The sequence below is a fragment of the Acromyrmex echinatior genome, chromosome 5 (genome assembly GCF_024713525.1).
Source record: "Acromyrmex echinatior isolate Ae372 chromosome 5, ASM2471352v2, whole genome shotgun sequence".
Classification (NCBI taxonomy): Eukaryota; Metazoa; Arthropoda; class Insecta; order Hymenoptera; family Formicidae; genus Acromyrmex; species Acromyrmex echinatior.
This window is the reverse complement of record NC_141856.1, coordinates 2,701,830-2,717,434: the sequence shown is the minus strand read 5'-3', so window position 1 is coordinate 2,717,434 and position 15,605 is coordinate 2,701,830. Positions and strand designations below refer to the sequence as shown.

Genomic DNA, 15,605 nt, shown 5'->3' with positions numbered 1-15,605 from the left:
AGATGTCTAAAAGAAGCATCCCGGCGCCCATCATTCGATTGTATTGTGCGTGCACGGCTGGTTCTTCCCCTGGGTAGGATCTCTGCCCTATCATTGACAAAGAGAGAAATTCTTCCCCTGCTTTTTCTTTCTGCCGACTCCTTCTGCCGCATTACGTTATGGCAGTCAATCGCTTTCCAATATTCGTTCCTCTTGAGCATCTTTGTCATGATGCTAGAGAGGGACAAGTTATTACCGATTACATTGATGAAGTTTTGGCACTCCATATCTCAAGTCAGATATTGCCCCAGAATGTGGAGCGTTAAGTCCATCCCGATGTCATAATGAACCTCTTTATATATACTTACTGAAGCAGATACTTATCGAAGCAGCTATGTCCGGTGAGCACTTGCACCAAATGGAAGAACAGTCCACCGAGTTTCTTGATTACTTATCTTTTCAGATGGGTCTCGACAGTCCGCTTCCTCTAGGAATTCGGATTCAGGAATGCCTTCTCCCATTCCCGGATCGTCGCACCCCGGACGTGTCCAAGTAAGATTTCCACCGCTTTCGCGGTAGGTGGAAACCGTCGTTCGCGGATCCACCGAACTTGCCGATAGATTTCGGTCTGCTCGACAACCCCGAGCTCTAGGAGTATCCTCGCGAAAGCGATTACCGTCGCGTGTGATGTGCTGCGATTGATCACCCACGTAGCTTACGCTGCTCTAAGTAGACCAAGCGTTTGATATTAGCGCTATCCTGTCCGCTCTGGGGAGGGCAAGCCCCCCAGCCTGTGCAAATATATCACATATTCACGCATGCTGGGGAGATACGTTATCACAGATTTCGTGCTCCTCCGGGATATCACAAAAATATCGTCAACGAATAAAAGTCCCAGAGGAGCGCGCGCGACAATACATTGTAAAAATAAATATAAAAATATAAAAATAAAATATATAAATCACGCACATGCACACTCGTATAAAACATAATATGGTTTCTCACGGTATTCACACTCGGACGGTCAGGGCCCCACAACAGAAAAGAGAAAAATAAATAAAAATAAATTAAAACAATAAAAAAAGAAAGAAAGAAAAAGAAAAGAAAAAAAGAAAGAAAATAGAGACAAAGAAGGAGATAAAATAGCGTAGCTAATAAAAAATAGAGCAATATAAAAAGTGTACGCGAATATAGATATATATAAATAAAACCAGCAGAGAGGGGCCCGCCCAACAGTCAAATAATAGATATATCACAATAAAAATAGTTAATATAGTTGGGCATTGGGCCACTCTCTCCTGCTTGGTTTAAAAAGGGGGGGCCAAGACAAAGACAAAATAATTTATGCGACATTCACACTACCCGAACCGCGACGCGCCGCGTCCTGTGAGCTTCTCTCCTCGGCGAGCCGCGTCCTGTGAGCTTCTCTCCTCGGCGAGCGTCGATGAACCGCTCTCGGCGATGTCGCGAGAAGATCCCCAGAGGGAAGGAGCCAGGTATTGGTGGGTGCCGGACACATGCTCCACATATATGTCGCGTGACCAGCGAATGGTATCCGAGACAATAAGGCGCCGCATCATAGCTGCATACTGGTTTGCCAACCTGCAGCAGTCTCAAACCTCCGCCTCATTCCTCGGATCCCACGAACCGCGAGTGCCGACAACGAAGGCCGTCACGACGACACGGTACCCTCGCCGCTGTAGCTCCTCTGCCAGAGGCGAGTATTTGGCGATTTTCCTCTCTCTGGCATTCTCGAAAGCGGTCCAGCGGTTTTCGAATGGCACCGTGACGTCGTAAATGACGACACTTTTGGAGGACTCGTGCCTGACCACGAGATCAGGTCATAGCGCCCCCAATTCGCTGACGCCCTCCACCCGCTGATTAACCCGCACTACCCCTGAAAGACGAGTGGCCTTCCAAAGGCGGTGCAGGATAGCGTCGTGTCTCAGCTATCGCGGTGGAGTGACAGAGCACATGGGATAATGTCTCCGATATCTCACCGCATCGCCGACAGCGCTTGTCGTTGGCCTCCCAACGTCGTGCGCCGTTGAGAGGAAGAACATCTAGCCGGGCTTTGTGAATAAAGCGCCAGTCGGCGAAGCGAGTGAAGCTGCCGCCGCGGATGATTGCTCACTCGGCTCCGCGACGACACGTCAAAGACCTTACCCTGATCAGGATTGCTAAGCAACCTATTTGCGTAGTGCTCTGCTACAGCTGAGCGCAACCGATTCACTACCTGACCGCGCGCTTCAGACGGAATCTTGATCGCTGCCTCCCTGGGCCCTCGATACTCCAACGTCATCTCTTCCGTGGCCTCAACCCACCGCTAACGCAGGGACAATCTCTCGGACTGTCTGAGCGCGGCGTCGATCAGAGCGAAGCTCCCCTCCGCTCTTCATCCTTCCATTCAGCGAGCCGGAAGGAAGCGATATCCCCGCCGACCGGATGGGGATGGGTGCTGTGTGACCCTCGGCGGTTCGCACCCTCGTCGTGCAACCTCGTACATGGAGTCCCATATCGCTATGAGACCCCGTGGCACCGCGGATCTTATAAGCGCGCGGCGGATCGTCGTGTACGAGATCGATCCAAACGCATTGGACAGGTCCAGCCACGCGATGACCGCCTGGCGCTTAGAGCGCTTGGCGTGCAGGACCTCCTACAGGACGAAGTTGTGCTCGTAGCAATCCTCGTCCCGCAGGAAGCCCTTCTGCGCTGAGCAGAGCTTCCCGCGGGTGACCGCTCAGTCGGTCAATCGGTCGGTCAAGAGCGCAGCGAAGACTTGGGGACGGTGTCCCCCAGAGCGAGAGGGTGCCAGTTCTCCAACATGCCCCGGTCTCTTTTTTTGTGTATCAACACAGTGTTGGAGGTCTTCCAGGACTGCCTCGAGCCGCAGGTAGATGTTGTAGAGCGCCGTGAGGAGCCGCGCTCCCCGGTCCGTCCCACGGAGGTCACGATAGGATACACCGTACAGGACCCGGCGCAGAGTTATTCATACGCCGGAGCCGACGGTCCACCTCTCGCTCCGCGAACGGACCCAGGACCGCAGATACCTCACGCGGACTCGAGGGGTCAGAGCGTTCGGCTTCCACGCCGGCGCCAGCCAGGTCTTGCCCGCCGCTGTACAGCCGCTCGAAGTACTCCTGGACCTGATGTTTAGGCACCTGGCACTGCCAGGTCCCTGGAGCCACCACCTCTCGCACTGCCTTGCGGCGGTTCGCCCTGTACAGCGCCTGCAAGCGTTTGGCCTCGCTCACCCAGTCGCGTGCTTCTCCCAACGCTCCGGAGTCAGCCGGCGCTGACCCCGGCCTACCGGTGCCCTCTCTCTCCGGACGCTCACCTCCCGATGCACACCCCGCCTCCCTTGAGCGTACCGAGCGATCGCGAGCGCGAGCCGCAGCACTAGTGAACGATGCATCCTCCCCGAAGAACGCCGCGACCGAACGCCTCCAGATTCGCAATCGTAGCGACGTCCTTAGCCCGATCGAGCAGCGCGTCGCGGGCGGCCACCAGCTCACGCCTACGCTGCCTCGCGACAGTCGCAGGCGCGAGTGATCCCGTGGCGGCTGACTGACAGGAGCGTCCGGACGCCGCCGACTATGATGCTGCCGACCGCTCTCTCCACGGTTGGCTCGCGGTGGCACGATAGATGACGCGGCTGCTCTCCCTCGAGACATCACACCACGGACATTTATGGGAGCATTCGGGTGTTCGGCACTCACATTTCCAGCACCATAACCGATGTTTTCTACCACGCGATCCTGTGTCTCGCGACGGCGCTCTACTGGCAAAATGTTGCGGGGCGGAGTTCGGTCCATGCAAATATTTCCGTTCGTGCAATTAAGATTTAAGCTGGTCTCATGGCGGCTCGTCGACGCCGCTATCAATGCAGATAGTGGGACTATGCGCGGCGAACGCGATGGTCCAACGGTTGACGGGGACTCGGAATTGGAGGGGATGTGTCGTGTAATTGTAGCCTCCTCGCTCTTCTCCTCACGCTCACCGTCCACTGGCCATCCCACTGGTTGTCCTCCTCGACGACGGGTGTGATAGTTGGCTGCGCCGCGCCTTCTAGCCGCCGCTCCTCTTGTCCTCGCTCAGGCTCCGGTGTCGTTGGCCTTGGTAGGATGAACGGATGACCTGCTCCTGCCGCTTAAGGATGATGGTGTGACGACCGCCACGCACGGTGACGTTCCTTCCTCCCCGATGGTCGGGAGGATGTTCGTTTGAGGAAGGCTCGGAGGTGTTATCAGCCTCCCCACGCCACCTGTGGATGGTATGGGACTTCCACAGGTGGTCGTCGTCACCGTGCAAGTGGTGAGCGTTGCCGGTAGCGACGTCGCAAGCGAGATGGGTGTACGTATCTCGCCTAGGCTCCCCGATGGATTGTCTCTGGTGGTCGGAGACAGGCTGGGGAGTCTCGCAGGGGGCGTCTTCTCTGGTTGGCCTCTATTGATGAAGGCGATTTGCGACGTCGGGTTGCCTGTCGCTCTGGACGATGTCCGGAGCCATCCGGCGTGCATCCAAGGCACTCTTCTCGATGGGAGCTCTTGTGTCCACCCCCTTCTCAGTTATCATTTTTGGGGATGATCCGGTCACCTTTTTCCTTCTGAGTCTGAGTCTCCCCACAGTGTTGTCAGTAGAAGTTGTAAGGTTGTCTGTCGACAATATTCAACGAGTAGGCGTGTAAAACGCGGCCAAACCGGCACGCGCTCCCCGCAGAGAACATCACCGGGGAATCCAAGAACAACGAGCGCAAAGGAGAAATGCGGAGAGGGAGCACGCAAGAAGTTGCCCGCAAGTGGAAATCCGATTTCAACCAGGACGAGGCGGGCAACTAGTGTGCCGGTTGAGAAGAGCGAAGGCACGACAAGACGGGAGCGCATCTCCCCACACCCTCTTCTCAAAGGAATCAACATCATCCTATCATCGGAGGAGGAGGGCACGCCTAAGTCTCCTCACGCCAGCGCAGCGCCTTTTGCGACAGTCTTTCTGCGGGCAGTAGTGGACGTTGTTATGGTCCTCATCAATGGCGGGCCCGCAGTGACTGCCGCATATGAGGGGGATCTACTCGTCGGTGTCGTTGACGCTCTCTCTTTGGCTGTTGTGAATGGCGATGGGGTGGCTGTAAACGGCAGCGTGAGTTGCCGCGATCCCGATGTCGCGGCACGGCGCTTGTCCGTACCCCCAACCGTCTCCGCCAATCGCGTGGTCGCCCTAGCCGCGCGGCTGGCTGTAGGTTGACCCGCACCACTGCATTCACCGAGGCTACCGCGAGTGCTTGGACCCGCCGCATCCATTGCGGGAGACACATGGTACTCGGCATAGTGTGCCTTAATGTTTCTAAGGGGGTATTTATCGGTTAGCTTGCAGATTGAGCACTTATAATTCAATGTGTCTCCCGGGTGGCACTTTTTCAGATGTTTTGCTAGATGCGGCGGGTCGCTGTATTATTCGCCCTTAACTTTGCCTGCCGCCTCAGCATCGAAACATTTCACATATTTCACACATTTGACTCTGGGGGGCAGCGGGTAGTCTATATAGTGCACTTGTGGATCCGCCATGGCGAGTGCACTCCAATTATATTTATAAAAAAAAATTAACAAATTTACTTAAAACTAAATGCACTCGCGATAACGGATCCACTGAGCGAATACAGTATAATTTTCAGTAATAACAACAATTAAAATAGTTACTTGCACTCGCGGCAGTGTATTAACCAATCATATTGCTTGCACGTCGCTGTCTGGCTTTCGGAACGTGAGTCGATGAAAATGGTTTTACGAATGAGTTTTAACTGATGCTTTTTAGAATGCACTCCCAATTACGATAGTTTTAGGAACTTTACTGAAATTTAACGGAAATTTAAACTTGTAGAATCTTTGAGAATCTTCGCGACGACAGCTACATACATTGCACACCTAACTTATAAACGCGGCGCGTATCACTTAACGAAAATCGCTTCTCGGCAAAACGCGAACACTCACACTCGAAATAAATAAATAAATAAATAAATAAATAAATAAATAAATAAATCTATAAAATCTCCAAGCTAGATCGTGCATGCAGCCGCCGTGACAGCCCGTATGCTCCAGTATACGTATGATGCATTCGTTGTGTACCGGTGATAAATGCTGGTGATCGGCGTAATAAATAGTTGGAATAAATTAAACAGACAAATAAATAAATAAATAAATAAATAACAATAACTACGTTAGCAGCAAATTATGTTGAGGCTGTCAGCGGCAAGCCCCCCAGCCTGTGCAAATATATCACATATTCATCTCCCCAGCATGCATGCTGGGGAGATACGTTATCACAGATGTCGTGCTCCTCCGGGATATCACAGAAATATCGTCAACGAATAAAAGTCCCGGAGGAGCGCGCGCTGCAATAATATTGTAAAAATAAATATAAAAATATAAAAATAAAATATATAAATCACGCACATGCACACTCGTATAAAACATAATATGGTTTCTCACGGCAATCACACTCGGACGGTCAGGGCCCCACAACAGAAAAGAGAAAAATAAATAAAAATAAATTAAAACAATAAAAAAAGAAAGAAAAAAAAAGGAAAAAAAGAAAGAAAATAGAGACAAAGAAGGAGATAAAATAGCGTAGCTAATAAAAAATAGAGCAATACAACTACAGTTTGATCTTAGCTCAAGAGAGCCGACAAATCGAACAATTTCTTTAAAAATGTTTTTAATAAAAAATTAAATATTACAAAAAATCCTTTTACATGGCACTTGGGGAATTCCTATAGAGCACAATTATTCGATATATCTCCCATTAGCCTCTATTCTCGGTCTGAAGCGTTCGCACACACGCTGTAATGCGCTATCCATGCTGACGAATGCTGCCTCAATAGCGGTCCTTAATGACATCACATTGATGCTGAGACTTGTTTGTGATCCTTTCAATTACAATCCATACATAGTTCAAGGGATTTTAATCTGGACTGTTGGGAGGCCAGAATAGGAGCAACTCGGCTTGTCCTGGCAGTCTCAGAGAGCATCTGTCGTATTTTTAATGTTTACGATTTGTATCGAAGGTCCTCATCGGCAATTCGACGCATTGTTGGCTCGCTTACACCAACAATCGATACTAATTTTCGCAACAATTGCTCTGAGTCATCCGAAATCAGCGCTTGAGTCCTTTCAACGACTGCAGGGGTTCTCGCGATGCGTTATTAACTCTTCCTCGCTGGCAACTCTACTTCGTTGGACTGTTCTAAAGCCGTATATTTTGCCACAATGTCATAAACAGTTGATTTCGGGTATCCAAAGAACCGAATTATTTCTGTTGCTAAGCGCCCAGTGCGAAGGCCTTCGATGATCGCGACTCTTCGATCATACTCCGCACTTGGTTTCAACATCGCGTTTTGAGAATATGATTGTTTATTAGAAGCATTGGGCTTTCTCGGACGCCAACAACAACTCTGTGCGGAGGCACAATATAGCGGAAAATTTAAATTTAAATTTGTTCGGATTTTGGTAACGCACTCTGTATATGTGTATGTGTACTAATTCTATGAATATGTGATACATTCATTATTTACTATGTGCATAATATATCATTTATTTTTTCTTTTATTTATCATTTCATATATAACAGATAAGAGATAAATAATGTATATTATACATGAACGAAATGCACTCACATCATCGATTATTTACATTAATTCCATTTTTCTCCGATTCCCCGCCTTTACTATAAATAAAAAAATACAATTTTACAAGATATTAATTCAATTTGTACGTCAAACAATAATTCATATAAGTGCGACGTACACTCTGCACTTTTTGTCTTACAATTACATAATACACGACTTTCGATCTTGAAACTATATATTATTATCCAAATGTTACGTAAGTGTTGTCTAGTCGTACGTGGTAAAAATTTCTATGATTAGACGTTCGCAGAGTTCCAAAAATAGATATGTTTACATCGTTGATTCCTGTTCATGCGAAAATACGCAACATTACGAACGTTACTGCGTGCTGCATGGAGTACGGATGGCTCGCGTATAGAGACGTTTTTAATTATTTCTCAAGAATGGTAATTTGCCTTAAAATAATCTTATAAAAAATAATCAAAAATTTTTTTAAAGAAATCAAATGATGGGGATAAACAAATAAAAAAACATTTAAAAAAATTTTTTTGTATTATTAAGTACTCTTGAAACCATGCAACTTTTATATTTCAAACATTTTTTCCTATCTCTTACAGTTTCAATGATATCTCTTTGAAAGAGGAAAATCTTCGATTTAAAAAAAATCTTCGATTTGAAAAAAATCTTCGATTTGAAAAAATCTTCGAAAAATGATAGATTTTCTTCTAAAAAGTGTTTCACTCCTTAGAAGTGCGTATGGGCACGTATAAAAAAATATGTGTCGCTTATTTTTGTCTGGAGAATAACATACTAAAAGCTCATTAAGATCGGAGGAGGACAGTTGAATCCCTTTCCTTGTACATCGATAATCATTAACAAATAGAAATAACCGTCATTGTAACTTTTTAGATTTCGGAGTTTGATCAAATCTGCCTCCCACACATCATCAATGTTTGTTACGTTGTAATGCAATCGTGGAAATTTTCTGCACAATGGCCGGTTCAACATCTTACAATTCAAACCAGCGTACGACTTCTTTCTGAGAAATTCTGTTTAACAGTAAGAGTTAGATTATCCATCGCCGAATAGCCCATAATGCGACGAATCGTAGTATAGTTTTTCAAACGTCATCGTTATTTTAGTTTTTTCCAACTAAGTGACCGATTTTTTCTCGTTTGTAAAGATACAGGGATATTAGTTTTCTATGAATGAGAAAGAATCAGCTTTTCTCGTCTATTTCTTGTTCGTACCGTTTTTCCTCTTTCCTTGCGCTCTCGGTACAATCGACGTGGAACTTGCGCTTTCAATATAAAAGACGTGGAACTTACACGAGGCAGAAGTTTTACGCTGTTTACACTAACACCCTGCGTGGGCAATAATCTTTTATTTCTCACTAGTGCAGAAGGTATATTCAACGCACGGAGTAATAGCGCAAACTGATTTCTATCCTGCTTTCACAGTTTTTCTCTCGCGCATCGCATCGTTTATCAAGTCAGTGATATTCCGTCGAAATTAAAATCATTTTTTTGCCCTTTCTATAGCGTTTGTCCCTACTATTTCGTTCCTGCGATAATATGTATAAGGTACAAAACCGCCTCGCTGCACCAACAGTTTTCTTATATTCTTCCAATTTCCGCATTTTGCCGCGATGTGTAGCGGCGTTTGTATTTGCTTAGCCGATTTTTTTTTGGATCGTTCAAACGAGACATTTCCTTAAGTAAATTAAAAACATATTCACAGATACAGCGAATAAGTTTTTTGTCCGCGACGTCTAGGAATATTATGCGTTAATTTTTGTTCAAATAATAAAGGGCTACGAAAAGACAGGCGTTTCTTTTTCTGATTGAATGTGTGGCGATTTCGTCGCACTGTGCGATTTCTTGTCACTCGCCTTTATCGCGAGAAAAGCATACGGCTGACTCGTACTATCACACGTGCTCGTCTTTTATATGAATCCGTTAAAAAATTATCTACGGGGTACGCAAATGTAATGAGTTGTATTTTCGAGAAAAATACACTTACGAAATCGATATTCCGGAGTTGATTGTTTCAGATCTAACAATAAATAACCGTAAGACCTCGACTTAATGTCGTAATATGTCTCTTCTAGGAATTTTGGATTGTTGGGATAGACTTGACGGGCTAAATGTCAAATTTGATCACGCGATCAAGCGGATTTTTGAAAACTACAATGTAATTCACATTGAGTGATATATCGCGCTGCTCACGGTTCTGATGAAGAGATTTTGCGAGATAAGAATAACAATGAGATTATTGTGATGACTGTCTTTGGTAAAAAGATCAACGATTGCATCGTTTGATGACAATTCTCTCATAAGATCGCCGATTATTACCAATTTTGGAGCAAACGAATCATTTGAGTAATCTTCTGGGTGAGATAAATCCTCGCGAAATTCAATTATATTCTTCTTTATCGTCGCTTTACAGCTGTCATTTCCCTTGCTCTGTTCTTCATCCGCTTTTACACGAGAGTCGTATTAATATATAACTGACTATAAGCTTCTTGTCACTTTACATAATAAAATAAATTTCTCTTAAAATCTACATAAAAAAAAATTTTCCCCGCGAAAAACTTTCTTACACGTAACAGCAATACTCGTGTATTCTACGAACAGGCACACACTCCTGTGTTCAAGAAAGATTTTCCTGAAAGCCAAGCACGCCCGTCGAAGCATCGTTACAATATTTAACTATTTCGCGTTGAAAATAAAACATGAACCCGGATTGTGTCATTTTGTAGTACCATTTTATAAAATGCTCGCATAATTCCTCGGATTACATTTATTCGGGCGAATAATATCATACGCTAGGTATTCGTCCGATATATGATTGATGCTCTTTTATATTAAACAAATGAGGAAAGATGACCTTTATCTGATGTATCCTGCAGCCCGAAAGCCTTAGGTAAATCGGATAATTGCATCGGCATATAATTTGAGCTATCAATAAATTTCGACGTTATCAACCGTCGTCATTTTCGTCGTTTACTTGATTCTCTATTCGCATTGTCCCAGCATTCGTCCTCTTTCCAGGATCTTCGACTGTGACTTTACGACGAAGAAGCTGCATGTAACAAGAATGATTCGAAGTTTGCAACGAGCAACAAATTTTACGAAAGATAGCATCGCAGTCGTGACATGGATTTCGATTTCACGAAGCGTCTACAATCATTGTAAATTCTAACGGATTTGCAAACGCTTGCGACCGATTTTCTGTCGGGAGATCTTTCCGCACGATGACGCTCAAAACAGGAATTTCTAAAGTATGATTACACGAATCACACCTAACCAATTCGGCGCCGGAACTCTCGCACGACGGAAACACGTAACAGCGTGGACATTTTTCTGCGCAACGATGCTCTTTACCGTTTTGATACCCGGTGTTGCACGCCACGCAATACCCCCTTCGAGAACCGCCGGCGGCAGTTTTCAAATTTAGAATTGGTTGATAATGCTCGTAAAACATTATGTTTAATCGGAATGAAGGTTCACGACCTAGGGAAAAGAGTAACGACGCAGCCGTCAAATAACGGATTCTCGCCGCGACCAAAAGTATTAAAAACGTAAATAACTATCGTGATATTTTCCGTGGCAAGAAATTGCTCGATTTCACGAATTCTCTCTTCGAAAATCGTTAATTCTTTGGCCAACTTACGTTATAAAGAAAAACGTTGCTTATGAATTCCCACTTTTCATGTAGTTCCCCCACGCACAACTGCCCGCATTCGTAATGCACGTGTGTGGCTACAAGCAAACGAGAGAAACATAAATTGTCGGAATTGACAATTTATAAAATCGAGCGTTTAGTTACGTCTTCGCGCATTAATCAATTGACTTTCGCACCCGGTAAGTAGCGAAACTCTAAAAACGCGTACTGTAAAATTTTCTGCTATATAAATCCTCTAGCACTTTGCGCCAGCAAACTCGAGTTGCCATATGTCATTGTGGATTAAGTCGCATGCTGGACAAAACAATATTTTCACACACTTAAATGATAACCTGACGTAGTAGCTCGGTTCGCACGAATGTAGTACATACATTCGGATTTCACAAAACGTATTTTCTCACCAACGATCGATATCGCTACCTTTAAGCAATGGTATAGCGAAAGTCGCCTTCCTCCCTAGAATCGCGAAATTTCTAAATTGCCGCGAGTTTTCCGCCCATAAAACTATGTTACGTTTAGACTCCACATTTTTCTTTTCTTCGATTAGAATTTTTGTCATTACCATAAAAGTTATTAACAAGTAATACCGGTAGACCATCTGTTTCAACCACAGGAAGTTACGTACAATAGTGACGAGCCGAATAACATTCACCTTTTTAAACTAATAATCCACTCGGGACGAAGTTGTCGGATTAAATATTTGAACCAAGTTGTCGAATAAACGAACTTTATCCCATGGAACAGAACAAGTAAATTTAAAAGATTAAGAATTACGAACTGAAACAGCCATTGTCTGTAATAAATGACGCATGTGGCTTTAAATTATTGAGCATCCGGCAAACAGTCGATGACGGAAGTTGTTTTAGACACATATCCCAGTATCCCATTTCACAACCGATACCCTTAATCCTAATCCTGGATTAGACCAGTAATATACGTGAGGCCTGCACGCGGCATTACTAACTCGCGAATATAAAAAGGAAGCCCTTTGCGAACAGTCAGTTAGTCAAGCTTCATCTCCGACACGAAACTCTGCCGGTTCGCGACTATACAAGCCGGCACTCTGCCGATTCGCAATCATATCGTTCCACCTATTTTAGTGGTGAACCGCGATCAGTTCGATCGAACGATCTTATTCGTTACTACTGTCAAGTGACTCAACTGAAGCCTCCAAATTGTTGGTTCAATCCTCCCCTTGGAGTCCTTGGACAATCACAGAGATCAGACTTTTGACAGTCATTCTCAAAAGCTTAACCTTGCAGAGTAGCAGTAAGTCCCATCTTGACATATATTGGGTCATTTAAAAAGTATCCGCGGTTTTGTCATTAGATGGTATTGATGGTCATATATCGGGCAACACTAATCCGATTGTGTCAAACGAACGCGCGTCTGAAAGATGACATTTTAGGATACATTTTTTGTAAACAAAGTTTGGTGATTCATCAATTGTGTCAAAAGTTATATTGGTTTGAAAATGAGTAAAATATCTGAAGAAATACGCTATGTGATGCTTTTTTACTACAAAAAAGGCAAAAACGCAGCACAAACATGCAGAAAAATTTGTGAAGTTTACGGCGCGGATGCTGTAAGTGAACGCAGGACGCAGGAGTGGTTTGTTCGATTTCATTCTGGAAATTTTGATGTCAAAGATCGACCTCGCTCTGGTCGGCCAGTCACTGAAAAAGTCGATGAAATTTTGCAACTAGTCGAGCAAGACCGGCATGTGAGCTGTCAGGAGATAGCTAATGCATTAAGAATGAACCATGTGACAGTTTAGAATCATTTGAAAAAGGCTGACTACGCAAAAAAACTCGATGTTTGGGTGCCACATGAATTAACGCAAAGAAATTTGATTGATCGAATTTCCATCAGCGAAACACTACTAAAACGCAACGAAATCGACCCATTTCTGAAGCAAATCATCACGGGCGATGAAAAATGGGTGAAATAAAAGAATATTGTTCATAAAAGATCATGAAGTAAGCGCGGCGAACCACCATAAACGACTTCAAAGCTGGATTGATGGCAAATAAGGTGATACTGTGTGTATGGTGGGATTGGAAGGGAGTCGTTCATCATGAGGTGTTACCACATGGCCTAACGATTAATTCAGAGCTCTACTGTTCACAACTGGATAGATTACAGGAAGCGATTAAGGAAAAACGACCAGAATTGATTAACAGAAAAGGTATTGTCTTCCATCATGACAACGCCAGACCACACACATCTTTGATGACGCGCCAAAAATTGAGGGAGCTTGGTTGGGAAGTTTTGATGCATCCACCGTATAACCCGGACCTTGCACCGTCTACCATTTGTTTCGATCTCTGCAGAACTCTCTTGATGGAAAAACATTGGCCGACAAAAGAGCTGCCGAAAATCACTTGAAAAAGTTTTTCGCCGATAAACCACAAAAGTTCTACACGGATGGAATTACCTGAAAAATGGCAAAAGGTTATAGATAATAATGGCCAATATATACTTGATTAAAATTGATTTTCAATAAAGAAAAATTTCATTCAAAAATTGAACAAAAAACCGCGGATACTTTTTAAATGACCCAATATATATATACCCGTATATTCACCGCGAAAACCTAATCCAAGCTAAACTATAATGCCACTCTTAAATCATCCCCACAAGGGTTGACTTAGAAGTCGGACCGTGAAGAGCGGAGATTCCTGGACCAAGCGTACCAGGAGCGATACCTTGAGGGTTCTCGAGATCGGAGTCGCCCAGTCTAGAATGTATTGCCTCCACTACCTTCGCTATCACCAGCTTCGCCGGCTCTACCTGCTAACGCGTTAGAAGTGATACCTCTTTCTTTTCCTTCACCTCCGCCTCGAACTCCTTCATCTCCTCCTCGATCTCCGTCTTCCGCGTTTTCGGACGGAGCGAATTTTCCCTGATACCTCTCCGCTAACACCCGCTTCATCCGTTATTTCCATCCCGTTTTCCCCCAGAGGAACTCCGTCTTCGATGAACTTTACAAACAGGGTGGAATTATTAGATACTCCTAAGTCAAAAGAAGATAGAATAATGGCGAATCCGAATCCATTCGCTACATTAAAGTACGCGATTGAAGTTGCCCCTTTCTTCGACGATAAAAATATTCCGTTAACATATTTTATTGACGGATGTGAAGCAAAATCAATGTTGCCTGTAGAAGCTGAATTTCAAATCACAAAAATTATTAGAACGAGAATTGTGGGTGAAGCCATACAAACCAAGATACAGACTAAGATTTTGACAGTGTATTTCAACTAACAAAATATCTAGAGCAAGTTTATGGCCTATCAAAAAATATTTATCAGTTGCAAGGAAAATTAGGTAGTATCTATCAAAAAAAACGAGGAAGATGTAATTACTTACGTGAATAGAGTTAAAATCCTGGGGAAATAAATATTAAAAGCAAATATTAAAAATTCAGGAAATTTTCTCCCTAATCAAACTACCAGAGAAGGATATGTATAAATGTTTCATTAGAGGACTAAAACAGGAGATCGAACAGAGAATAGCGAGAAATTTAAACGTTTAAGAAACCGTAGCTGATGCTTTGAGAATAGAAAGCTACGCTCAATGACAGATTTACGACAAGGGCACAGTAATACAGTAGGTAAAATATTAGATACTAATAAATTACGCGAAACGTGTCAAATTTGCAGTAAGGAGAGGCATTCGGCTTCTAATTGCAGAAAAATAACTTAGGAACTGAAATTTTAATATGTCAAATTTGTAAAAAACGCGAGCATAGCACCGATAAGCGTCGACTTCGCGACCTTCGAGCTCAACGATCTGTTAATATAAGAAAGAAAATAATATTATTTGTCAACTTTATTCCAGATCATAATGATAAATTTTGTAAAACAAGTAGTAATAATAACAATAATCAGAATAAGCCCTCTATAATCTGTCAATGGTGTGATAAGCCTGATCATTCGGTCAATAATTGTTGGAAAAAACAACGTTTGGCGAATAAGACAAAAATTGTTTGTCAGATTTGCAATAATTTTGGACATATCGCCAAAGACCGTCAATCTAAGATGAGACAAGATGCTACATCTTCAGGCTCGCTATTCTGTTACCATACGCCATCGCCACAAAAAACCCAGTAGGTAAAAATACGGCAGAAGTGCAACCGGTAACGGTACATCTCGACAAATATAGTCGCGTGCCTACTATTCAGGTAAAGCTTTGTGAATTCACTCTATATATAACTTTTATCGATTCAGGATCAAACATAATTAAAGAAAATTTTATATCAATTTTATATCATATACCACTGTCAACTATAATAATATATTAAAATTAAATGGGATAA

General features: G+C 44.0%; 1 pseudogene; it reads right to left on the bottom strand.

Annotated features, from left to right (window-relative positions):
- Nucleotides 1–9,542: 9,542 nt before the first annotated feature.
- On the bottom strand, nt 9,543–14,219 carry LOC147909662 (uncharacterized; annotated as a pseudogene).
- Nucleotides 14,220–15,605: the final 1,386 nt, after the last annotated feature.